The following is a 13,444-nucleotide window of genomic DNA, read 5'->3' on the forward strand; positions in this document are numbered from 1 at the left end:
AATGCCAGGCAAGAGGAGGGTAGACAGAGTGTGCATGGAGGAAATTAGGGGCAAGATGAATTGAGGACTCTCGATGATAGATAATCTGGAGAGCGCCCTTTTGAGGTGGGCTGGACATGAGATAAGATTGGGAGAAGGATGACCAGTGAAGAAAGCATAGAAGGTAGAGGATAGGAAGAAAGGATGTGGAAGACTGAGGATACAATGGAAAGACTCTGTCAAGAGAAGTTTGAAGAGAAAAGGACTGGAACTCCAAGACCTAGGAACCTGTGCCGTGCTCTGAAAGGAGTGGTGAAGAATCTTGGGTACTTCCTAGTCCTGTGTAAATGGGAAAAGGAGTTGTGGAGTGAAATGAATGAATGTTTTATAAATCAACCTTTGTTGAGTTAAGCTTGTTTTTATGAACCAGCTATGGTTTGCCTGAATATTATTGTGTGCTCTAAAACATTTTGTCAAAGCTGAGTATGAACTTTTCCCCCTATCTGGGTAGAATCATAGAATTGTAGAAGATTAGGGTTGGAAGAAACCTCAGGAGGTCATCTAGTCCAACATCCTGCTCAAAACAGGACCAACCTCAACTAAATCATCCCAGACAGGGCTTTGTCAAGCCGGGGCTTAAAAATCTCTGAGGATGGAGATTCCACCACCTTCCTAGGTGACCATTCCAGTGCTTCACCACCCTCCTAGTGAAATAGTTTTTCCTAATATCCTACCTAGATCTCCCCCACTGCAACTTGAGACCATTGCTTCTTGTTCTGTCATCTGCCACCACTGAGAACAGCCGAGCTCCATCCTCTTTGGAACCCCCCTTCAGATAGTTCAAGGCTGCTATCAAATCCCCCTCACTCTTCTCTTCTGCAGACTAAACAAGCCCAGTTCCCTCAGCCTCTCCTCGTAAGTCATGTACCCCAGCCCCCTAATAATTTTCGTTGCCCTCCCCGCTGGACTCTCCAATTTGTCCACATCCTTTCTATAGTGGGGGCCCCAAAACTGGACACAATATTCCAAATGTGTCCTCACCAGTGCTGAATAGAGGGGAATAATCACTTCTCTCAATCTGCTGGCAATGCTCCTACTAATGCAGCCCAATATGCCATTAGTCTTCTTGGCAACAAGGGCACACTGTTGCCTCATATCCAGCTTCTCGTCCACTGTAATCCCCAGGTCCTTTTCTGCAGAACTGCTGCTTAGCCAGTCGGTCCCCAGCCTGTAGCAGTGCATGGGATTCTTCCGTCCTAAGTGCAGGACTCTGCATTTGTCCTTGTTGAACCTAATCTATCTCTCCCCCCAACTTAACTACTCTGATTCTGCTCTTCACTAGTAATGTAGGTTACTTGGGAAAGGGCAGATGGTATCTTTCTAGGAGTCCTGATAGATCCTACTGATCAAGGAGCCAGCAGAAACTATTTCACTTGTTTTCTTAGAGAGAGCCCAGGTTTTTATCAATCTCTGATCTAGCTGGAAAACAGAACATTTTAAATAAAATCTTAGCCTCTTCTTTCACTCCATCATGGAATGGCCTGTGCTAGTGTACTGTTTTTCCTTCGAACAGTTAGCAAATGTTAATTTTTCTTTGGCCCTTCAGCATATGTTACTGGGCTAGTGTTTTTTCAAAAGAAAAGTTCCCTGACTCTGAGTCATGACTTGGCCCATAATATTTGGAAACAGTCTTCCACCAAGTTTCACTGCTGCTGTGGCTATTCATTAGATGCATACACTTCCTCAGGACAGCCATTGTCCTGGCACTACAACCCTACTGCCAGCACCATACTGGCTCTCCAACGCTGCTATTTTTAAGAGTTTCCACATAGCCATTTTTGTGTTTTGATCTTTGCTGCCACAGAGGATATTTAACCATTTTTGTGGCAATGGTTGCAAGTGACACATTTCCTGGTACCTTGAAACAAAATGATCCCACACCCCGGACCACATTCTATCCAGATGATCATAAGGAGCAGGAGCTATACCTCTGGGTATCATCATTTTCCCACTCCCTTTCTGATCATTTCTCTTCTCCTTCACTTACCAGTATTACAGGCAGTAGGAAAGAGCAGCTGTCATGTTCTTTGTCGCTTGGCACTCCAATGATCAGTGCTCTATGCTCAGCCTGATGCACAAAACCGAGTGGAGGAGCAGTTGAATGTGTTAAACCGTGCACTTCCCTAATTAGCACATGTAGCACTGTTGCAGCTCTATGCTTCAGACTGAACAAGGAGTGCTGATGAGTGGTTGAAAGGGAGGAGAACACTAGCTCTGTAGAGCACTCTCAAACTCCTGGCAGGATCAAGGGAGACTGCTACTAACTTTCCCTTGATCTGTTGCCTCTTTTCTCCTTCCCCTGCTGTGCTCCAGACAAAGCAGATCTTTCAGTTGAAAATTATTAAATGTTATTTTGCCTTGAAGCCCCAGCACATCTATCCTGTTCTGTAGCTCCAGGGCAAAGTGGAACCTTAACAATAACTGTAGAAAGTTTCACTCTGAAATCCTACAGTGCAGAGAGCATAGTAGTCCAGGAGTAGAGAGTAGCCTGGAAGTTAAAGGAGACGTGTGGGGCCTGTTTTTCACAGTATGGATCCTCGGCAATTTCTGTATATCTGGCCCCTTTCAAGTGTCTCAAGTAAATCACCAAAAATCACTGGTCACTTTAAAAGTTCTTGCCATTAACTTTTAGCACGTTTTCTAGTCTCCAAATGTTTTTGTCTCTCATGTGCTGTTTTTGCCATTTCTCTGAGTATGAAAGTATCCACTTAAAAACGTAGACCTTAGTGACTTTCTAGAATCCAACTGCTCTTAGCTATGTATCTTAAGGGTTTTATTTTTATAACATTGGAATGGGAAAAATAAGTCTAGGCTTTCTGTCTCGTAGTAGTTCCTCCATTTCCTCTGATCAATAGCATCTCACATAAGAGACATTATCAAAAAGAACATCCCTACAGAGCTCTTACTGTGTTCATAAGGAAAACGTAGATGACTGTGATGCAATAACATTTCATATCTGGTGTGTGCAAACTGAAGCACAGTTTGTTCCAGATGTGAAAGCCTTAATGGTGACTGACAAAGTAGGATTTGATTTTAGCTCTCCTTCTCTTGTACACTTTGCCCCTAGATAATGAAAAGTAGGACCCAACCTATCCCTGAGGGCTGGTAACAGTTTTCTTGGAGGGAAAAATTCAGCCCCAAGCCCAGACAACAGAAATCTGTGAAATGAGAATGTTTTCCCTTCCTGAATGCCAGGGCATTGGTTCCGTATTAGAAATGAGCTCAATCTACAAAAATTTTACCTGGATTTTGAACATTCCAAAAATCGTGGATATTTGGGTCCAAGGTGGTGCTCATCAGAGATTTTCCATTCACGGGATGACCCTTATCAACTCTGTTTAGTTTGTGAAATCTGAAAGAATCACAAACAATTAAGTACAGGGTCTGCCATTAATAATCACCATTTGTCAACTGTTACCAAAGTTACTTCCTGTGCCACAGATGGGGGGAAATTCATGGTATCTTTGATAACTGTGCTGTAACTAGAAATGGGCAATGTCTGTGGAAGAATCATTTATTTCCCCAAAAGAATGCAGTTTCAGTCAACCAGAAACTATTCACAAATTTGACCTTAATTTGCCAAAAAACTTTGGCCACATTTTTTTTTCTGGACTTAGGCACCTTTCACAGAACAGGAGGAAGTGACCTTGTGACTTTTAGCTCAGTGGGTAGGGTACTCATGTGGAATACGGGAACTGGGCTCAACTCCCCTCTCTGCCTGATGTGAAGCAGAGATTTGAATTTAGATCTTCCCACTTTATAGGAGACTGCCCTAATCACTGGGCTAAGAGAACACATAGAGCAGGGCTTTCTCAATCTCTTCTGCTGAAGATGTTCATTGTGTATAAATATGTCTGACCTTTTATCTAGACCAATAGACAATGGAAAATGGCATAGGGGGGTTTTCCCACAGACTTAACAAGTACACCACAAGAGACTGATGTGCGTACATACCTGTCATCAATATGCACATACATATTAGCCTATGGGTAAGTGTACCCTAACATTTCTGTGGGTGAGGAATGAAATTTGGGCATAAGAGGAAGGAGGTCCGGCATTTGCCCTATAAAAGAGGTAACCCACCTCAACAGAGTATCTCCATTTCTCCATTTTCTCCGTTCTCTCTTTACTCCATCTCCATTTCTCACTATCTCCGTTCTCCCTTTACTCTATTCTCATTTACTTCCTCCACTCTATCTATCTACGATGACTGCTACTACTTGTAGGCTATACTTGTTCTTCTTAAACTTTAAGTTTCAAGGGAACTAGGCTAAGCTTGGTTTCTCTAAGTTTTATTCTTAGTTTGTTTATTAGGTTTTTATTTAAGTTTAAGTTAGTCAAGTAAACCCTAGTCAGCTTTGATAGCGCTTAGCATTTTCTAAGTACTGCATCCCTCACTCAAGAATTGAAAAACCTGAACTGCAAGGCTGGTCCTGTGTCTCTTACCACCAGGTTATCAAGGAAGGGTGTGAGTATGTTAACCATAGATGTGTTGCATGTAATACTATATTATCATATGTATCTTTTGAATAGCAGTAATGCAATTATAACTTTGTAACTCCTGAGTATTTTACCATTTACTTGCTATTATTAATTTTAATAAAAAGCCTTTAAAACTATATCTGTCTCAGTGTGAGCTTCCTGTCATACCCCCGAGGGTCCTTTATAAATTCTGTGGAGCCTGATTCAGGACAAGAACTTTTATCTTCTCATCAAACAGATTGGCGAGCCTAAACCCATAGTAATTAATATTAATAATAATTATTAATAATAAATAATAAAATAAATTAAAATTACATTAATAAATTAAATTCCCATATTATCCAAATTAATATTATCAGTACACCCTAAATCAGGCTACACCCTGGTTCTCATGGGAGACTTTAATCACCCTGATATCTGATGGGAGAGCAATATAGCGGTGCACAGACAATCCAGGAAGTTTTTGGAAAGTGTAGGGGACAATTTCCTGGTGCAAGTGCTGGAGGAACCAACTAGGGGCAGAGCTCTTCTTGACCTGCTGCTCACAAACCGGGAAGAATTAGTAGGGGAAGCAAAAATGGATGGGAACCTGGGAGGCAGTGACCATGAGATGGTCAAGTTCAGGATCCTGACACAAGGAAGAAAGGAGAGCAGCAGAATACGGACCCTGGACTTCAGAAACGCAGACTTTGACTCCCTCAGGGAACTGATGGGCAGGATCCCCTGGGAGAATAACATGAGGGGGAAAGGAGTCCAGGAGAGCTGGCTGTATTTTAAAGAATCCTTACTGAGGGTGCAGGAACAAACCATCCCGAAGTGCAGAAAGAATAGCAAATATGGCAGGCGACCAGCTTGGCTTAACAGTGAAATCTTCGGTGAGCTTAAACTCAAAAAGGAAGCTTACAAGAAGTGGAAATTTGGACAGATGACTCAGGAGGAGTATAAAGATATTGCTAGAGCATGCAGGGGTGTAATCAGGAAGGCCAAGGCACAATTGGAGTTGCAGCTAGCAAGGGATGTGAAGGGTAACAAGAAGGGTTTCTACAGGTATGTTAGCAACAAGAAGAAGATCGGGAAAGTGTGGGAGGCATTGAATGGGGGAGGCAACATAGTGATGGATGATGTGGAAAAAGCTGAAGTACTCAATGCTTTTTATGCCTCGGTCTTCACAGACAAGGTTAGCTCCCAGACTGCTGCACTGGGCAACACTGTATGGGGAGGAGGTGAGCAACCCTCAGTGATGAAAGAACAGGTTAAGGACTATTTAGAAAAGCTGGACGTGCACAAGTCCATGGGTCCAGATCTAATGCATCCAAGGGTGCTGAGGGAGTTGGCTGATGTGATTGCAGAGCCACTGGTCATATCTTTGAAAATTCGTGGGGATTGGGGGAGGTCCCGGACAATTGGAAAAAGGCAAATATAGTGCCCATATTTTAAAAAGGGGAAAAAGAGAACTCGAGGAACTACAGACCAGTCAGCCTCACTTCAGTCCTCGGCAAAATCATGGAGCAGGTACTCAAGGAATCCATTTTGAAGCACTTGGAGGAGAGGAAAGTGATCAGGAACAGTCAGCATGGATTCACCAAGGGCAAGTTATGCCTGACTAACCTAATTGCCTTCTATGAGGAGATAACTGGGTCTGTGGATGAGGGGAAAGCAGTGGATGTGTTATTCCTTGACTTTAGCAAAGCTTTTGATACGGTCTCCCACAGTATTCTTGCCAGCAAGTTAAAGAAGTATGGGCTGGATGAATGGACTATAAGGTGGATAGAAAGTTGGCTAGATCATCGGGCTCAACGGGTCATGATCAATGGCTCCATGTCTAGTTGGCAGCCGGTTTCAAGCAGAGTGCCCCAAGGGTCGGTCCTGGGGCTGGTTTTGTTCAATATCTTCATTAATGATCTGGAGGATGGCGTGGACTGCACTCTCAGCAAGTTTGCAGATGATACTAAATGGGGAGGAGTGGTAGATACACTGGAGGGTAGCGATAGGATACAGAGGGACCTAGACAAATTAGAGTATTGGGCCAAAAGAAACCTGATAAGGTTCAACAAGGACAAGTGCAGAGTCCTGCACTTAGGACGGAAGAATCCCATTCACTGTTACAGACTAGGGACCGAGTGGCTAGGCAGCAGTTCTGCAGAAAAGGACCTAGGGGTTACAGTGGACGAGAAACTGGATATGAGTCAACAGTGTGCCCTTGTTGCCAAGAAGGCTAACGGCATTTTGGGCTGTATAAGTAGGGGCATTGCCAGCAGATCGAGGGACGTGATCATTCCCCTCTATTCGACATTGGTGAGGCCTCATCTGGAGTACTGTGTCCAGTTTTGGGCCCCACACTACAAGAAGGATGTGGAAAAATTGGAAAGAGTCCAGCAGAAGGCAACAAAAATGATTAGGGGGCTGGAGCACATGACTTATGAGGAGAGGCTGAGGGAACTGGAATTGTTTAGTCTGCAGAATAGAAGAATGAGGGGGTGTAGCGGGTTGTTACCTGCTCCTGCCCTGAGGGGTTTAAAACAGCCCTGGAGGAGGGCTGTGGAAGGGCAAGATGCCTGGGCTGATTGGGAGGAAGCAGGCTCAGCTGGGGCCATGCCCCAATCAGGGCCCAGCTGGCCCTATAAAGGCTTGAGCCAGGCGCTCAAGCAGACAGTCTCTCTCTGTGTTCAGAGAGAGAAGGGCCTGGCTGTAGGGAGCTTAACCAGGTTTCTGGAATGGAGCAGGGCTGGGGAAAGGCCAAGGGAGCCGGGGAGCTCCGGCCTAAGAAAGCCCCAGGCTGCAGGCCTGGTAAGGCCTATTAGGTACTGGGTTGCAGGGGACAGCCCACGGGTAGCCAGAGGCAGCAGGTCCAAACCCCTTTGCCTGTGATGAGTGGCTTATACACTGCAGTCTGCCCCAGTGAATGGGGGCTAGATGAGGACTGGCAGCAGCCAAGACTGAGGCAAAGTGGGGATAGTGGGTGGGGGTTCCCCTGGGTGGGGAGACCCTGAGACTGAGGGGTTACTGCCAAGGGGGCAGCACCCCAGAGAAAGGGGCACTGGGTCCTGGGAGGGGGGACACGGGGGCCAGCAGTAAGGTGGATCACCGGCCTGCAGAGGGCACTCCTGGCTGGAAAATGAGCTAATTCCCAAGGACGACCAACAGGAGGCGTCGCAGGGGTGAGTCCACACCCTTACAGGGGGATTTGATAGCTGCTTTCAACTACCTGAAAGGGGGTTCCAAAGAGGATGGATTTAGACTGTTCTCAGTGGTACCAGATGACAGAACAAGGAGTAATGGTCTAAAGTTGCAGTGGGGGAGGTTTCGGTTGGATATTAGGAAAAACTTTTTCACTAGGAGGGTGGTGAAGCACTGGAATGGGTTACCTAGGGAGGTGGTGGAATCTCCTTCCTTAGAGGTTTTTAAGGTCAGGCTTGACAAAGCCCTGGCTGGGATGATTTAGTTGGGATTTGGTCCTGCTTTGAGCAGGGGGTTGGACTAGATGACTTCCTGAGGTCCCTTCCAACCCTGATATTCTATGAATTGAAGCCAACATTCTAGACCTGGCACAGTCTGGATCCAAGCCAGGACATGGAGCTTAAACTACTGTATTGGCACTGATGGATGATCTCTTCCTGTCAGTGAAGGGCAGACATCCATTCTCATTGTCCTGCAGCTGTCTGTAGCACTCAACACTGTTGGCCATGAGATAGGTGGCAGCTGTTCAGGATAAAGCACTAAAATGATTTGAGTCCTTCCTGGAGGAATGCACCCAATGAATAGTGATGGGAAATGGCACCTCCACCACTAGACCCCTGACTTGTGGAGTCCCACAAGGATCAATTCTCTCTCTGGTTCTTTGTAACATCTACATGCAGCCACTAGGTAAAGAGGTCTGACAACATAGCCTCAGATGCCAGCAACGTGTAGATGTTACACAGCTATATCTGTCCTTCACCACATATGACCACACCATTAGCATCAAGATGGCTCAGTGCTTGGATCAGATCAGATCATGGTTGAGGCTGAAACTGAACCTGAGCAACACAAAGATGCTGCTGCTGGGCAGAGGAAAGTATTTTGAATAGTTTGCAGCCAAAGTGCAGTCTCCTTTTGGTGAACGATACACACCCACACTTGGTCATTTCAGTCTGTGGTTTAGAAGTGCTCTTGGATTCCCCACTGATGCTAAGCTCCCACATAGCAGCATGTGTGAGTAACACTTTTTAATCATCTACGTCCTATTCTAGTGGACAATGACCTGGCTTCAGTTATTCACAACTTCATCGCCCTTGGCTGGATTACAGCAATGTGGTACACCTGGGTATGAAGCATTTAGGAAAGTCCAGCTAATACAAAATGCTGCAGCACCTCCCCTCAGTAACACAGGCTACTTCGAGCGCATCAGATTTGTCTTCCACTCGCTATACCGACTTCCAGATAGAATATCAAATCAAGTTCACGGTCTCAGTCCTTGTCAGTGTGAAAGACAGAACTTTCTCAAGGGCCAGTCAAAAACTATGGAATGAACTCCCCCAAGTACTAAGGGCCATCACAAACCTCACCGCCTTCCAGTCCAAGTGCAAGGCACATTACTTCGACCTTGCTTTCTCTAACATAAATGCTTTGTGTCTTGGATAGATGGGTGGGAGGGTTTTAGTTTTTATATATAAAATAAACAGCAATGGTGATGAATGAAGTCAAAGAATCTGTATAGTCACGAATAGAATAGTGCTGCTATTCTGAGTTAGTTTTAAATACAATTGTTTTATATAAAAATGGTGGGGAGTAGAGCTTTAAAATATATCAGCAGCTGTTTCATTACAATTAGTGAACAGCTGGATCTTGTGAATTGGATGATTGTGCAACTGTTATACTATTATTCAGGGCTTGTCTTCACTACCGCACTACATTGGCACAGCTGCATCCAGGGCTGCCGAGAGCGGGTTTGGGCCCCGGTGAAAAAAAAATTTCGGGCCCCCTAGCAAGGGCGTACTGGCTAAACAGGGCTGACGGAGGGGGGGGAAGCCGGGCCCCGGGCCCCCTTCCGGAGCACCGGGCCCCGGTAAGGCGAAGAGAGGGGGGAAGCCGGGGAAGCCAGGCCCCCTTCCGGACCGCCGGGCCCCGGTAATTAGTACCGGCTCCCCCCCCCTCGTCGGCCCTGGCTGCATCGACACAGCTGCACCGATGTAACACGTCTGGTAAAGATGTGCTATGTCAATGGGAGAGCGCGCTCCCATCAGCGTAATTACTCCACCTTAACGAGAGGGGGAAGCTATGTTGGTGGGAAAGCATAATATACTATATTCTTATCTGGGGTAAGTCAGTAACTAAAATATAAATCATCACATTGCTTCAGTGCTTGCTCAGGGTAGACTGCATGTTGGAAAAAATATAGATTAGTACAGTAATGTGGCTAGGAAAATTCACTGTAGTAATTTAATTTTGCAAGTGAGAATGTTTTTAAAATGATCTAAATAAAGTTCCATGAGTATTATATTAATCTGAGTAATAAACATTATAGATTTTTTTTAAAGTGATCCTTGTGAGTAGAAATTTTGCTCTTTAATAGATCATACTGTGCTGTCAGAGCTGTAAAACATTGGGCCAGATTCTCTGTGTGGTGTTTTGAAAACTGTGTTAACATTGTAAACTGTCCTTTTACACATTTCAGGGAGTTTTCCTGATCCTGTTTGCAGTGTAGGGGTCTCTGCAAGGAACAGTGCAATCTGGGCCTAGCAGCAGTTAGTCTGCGGACAGCTAGCCTATAATAAGGTTTGGTGAGAGGTGCGTCTCTCTCTTTTAGACAGCAGAATGCTTTGTGTCTGTTTTGGGATTGTTGTATGGTGTTGAAATGAATTCAGAAAGTTCTTAGAATTCAGAACGACTTTCCAGCAAAAGTGTGTGATTTGTTTAACTTCTTTGTGCATATGCCATGAACACAACATGGACCTGCTGTAAATTTGTCACTGGTCCCTACTTGGCCCATTTATCTGTCTCCCACCATTGCCTCCATGCAGCTCTCAAATATGCAAATAAGAGAAGCACACATTTATCAAGGGGAGAATAGAAAGAAGCAATTGCTAAAAATAAAGATCCCCACTTTACATGTGTCTAATCAGCATAAGGCTCTCTCTGCTGATCTGTGTTGCAGCGTCTGTAGTGTTGCAAACTTGCTGATAATGCTGCAGAGTAGCGTTAGTTAGTGAAAATGTAACCTGTAGCAATAGATTATAGTTATTGTATTGGTGGTAAATGTTATGGTAGTGTGTTTAAGAGGTTTGGCCTTTTGTTGTTCATCTCTCTATTTAATATGTAAGTATATCTAGACTGCATTTTCTGGGCAATAAAAATGCATGAACTAAGAGGATTTGAAAGAGGACAGTTCATCAGCCAATCAGAACTGTGAGCTATGCACCCTTAAATTGTGTGTATATATAAGGAGCAGTATAATGCACCTGGGATTGGCAGCTGAGATGAGTGATAGGCTTCAGGAAGCAGAAGATTCTAAAGACAGACAGACTATATAGTGATAACTGAGGAAACTGGTAGAAGCTGGGAATTGGTTCAACATGAGCTTAATTATGCCCAAATTTGGATTCAGGGCATAAAAGTTTAACAATTCTAACTCAGACTGGAACTGTTGGAAATGCATATTTACCTCACAGGTGAATTTGATACCCCCACAAGACCAGGTCCCTTTTAAGCTAATTAACATGTTCTGGAAAACTTTAAATTATTATTTATACTTTTCCAGTTATTAAAGTTCAGGAACCTGGTTCAGCCTTCCTTCTGGGCATTTGCTATAACAAAAGTTGTGTGTACACTAGCAGAAAGTCCTAACCCTAGGAGAAACAGGTTACATATTGGACATAGCAGATCAGCCTAGAAAATATATGAATGTATTCATAAAAATATAGACTCCTTAAGCCTAACACTGCCATCGTGTAAGGAGATACCACCCCCATTAGCTTATTAGTAAGGCGATACCACCCCCATTAAATACCACCCCCATTACCGTGTAAGGAGATACCACCCCCACCGGGGACAAAGCTGGATTTAATGTTAGCGAGCAACAGTTAGGATGATTTAGGCCCAAAATGTAAATGTTGTAAGAACAAGCTATTGCAAACCCTAACAACTGTAGGGATCTTCCAAAGATTGTTTTCCCTCTAATTTAGGGTGACCGGCTACCAAATGTGAAAAATCAGGATGGGGGGTGGAAGGTAATAGGTGCCTATATAAGCAAAAGCCCCAAATATCAGGACTGTCTCTATAAAATCGGGACATCTGATCACCCTACTCTAATTCAAATTAAAACAGTCTGATGTCAGCAATGTCCTTGGAAATAATAATCATGAAACCCACATCATGGTGTAACACTATGGGACCATTCCCAAAAGTACTATTTGCTGTGGTGATATATCCAGGAATGATGATATCTAAAATAAGTGTACTCTGTCAGTCTGAAGATAAAGCAGATAACCTCAATTTTTCCCCCCTAGGTTCACATGTAACTGTACAGCCTACTCTGTATTTTAAACATTTGCATTTCTAATTGTACCAGTTAACAATACAGTTTTGTACAGGTTAAGTAGCCCCTGGTACTATTGCAAAGGTAAAATATGTGCCTACACAATTTTTTTTAAATTTTTTTACAAGTAGCGGCATGCGGTCTCCTGGCTTTAGAATATGACTTCTTTTCCCCAGGAAATTCAATTACTGTGTTTCATATTTGTAACCAGAATTGAGTTCAGCTTGCCTTGTGAAATGTGCTTCATGTTCTTTATCGATTTAATCCCAGCAGGCTGTATCCTACAACTTACAGACCCAGCGTGGAGCAATGCCACATGATTGCTCGGGAAAAGACGGCATGAAGCAATGCAAAAATGTATTTCATCTCTGGCAACCTCCAAGTGGGGGTTGAGGTTCTTTGAGGAGGCACAATCTTGTGAAGTGTTTACACTCAGCCCGGCTGACTGATGAACAGAAGTCTTCTTGCTGCTGCTCTGACAGTCCCTTGGCTTTCATCAGCACAGTTAATAAAATTAACAAACAGGACCAGAGGTTTTCATGCTCTGCTAGTGAAGATGATGTGTCTGTAGCTGCTACACTGGAGTGTTGTCCACAGGTACCTAGGACAGGAGGAAGACAAAAGTGTGTGTACTGTAGAGCAGTAGATACCTCAAGTCTACATCCCAGCCTTCTGCTCTTCATTTGGAGTTTCTCACGCCACACAAAATTGATTCCGTCCGTCTTCCTGCTAAAGGTTTTCACAGCCTTTCCCTCCCCTCTTCCCAACACAAAAAGAAAGCAAAGCAACAGTGAAAGGTTAGCAACTAGCATTGTAAAAGCCATTAAGAATCTGTAAGTAATTAATCTGTTCCTGAGGAAAAGGAAATAGCTTTCAGCTGACTGCATGTTATTACTCTGTTTTTTTTACACTACAACATTGTTTTTTACCCATCAAGTTGAAAGGCTCACCTAGACTTTACTTTTCAAATACAAACACAACTCCCAATAGTAGGATTTCCCCAAGTATTTAGAAATCAAAAAAAGGTAGGAATATGGGCTGATGTTGTTCAAAAGTGCATATATTTTCTTTGTCCAAAATAAAATAAAACACATTAAAATGTCAATATTGTATTTCCAATGGAAAATAATCACACAGAGCTCATACCAATAGCAGAGCTTGCTTTAGAAATTTTGGGCCTCTTGTTCCTTAAATCACTCCTTTTCCCAACCCAGATGCCCTCAAACATGTTCCCTTCTCTGCCTAATTAATGAGCTCACATACCATCGGACCGCTCAATCCCACAAAAAGGGACAAATCTACCATTAGAAACCCATTCTCAATCTGTACTGAAATCAAAAGGCATTTCACGTGGGCAGAATTTGATATTTAGGGCCTGATCCAAAGCACACTGAAGTGAATGGAAATCTT

The sequence above is a fragment of the Emys orbicularis genome, chromosome 2 (assembly GCF_028017835.1).
Source record: "Emys orbicularis isolate rEmyOrb1 chromosome 2, rEmyOrb1.hap1, whole genome shotgun sequence".
Lineage (NCBI taxonomy): Eukaryota > Metazoa > Chordata > Testudines > Emydidae > Emys > Emys orbicularis.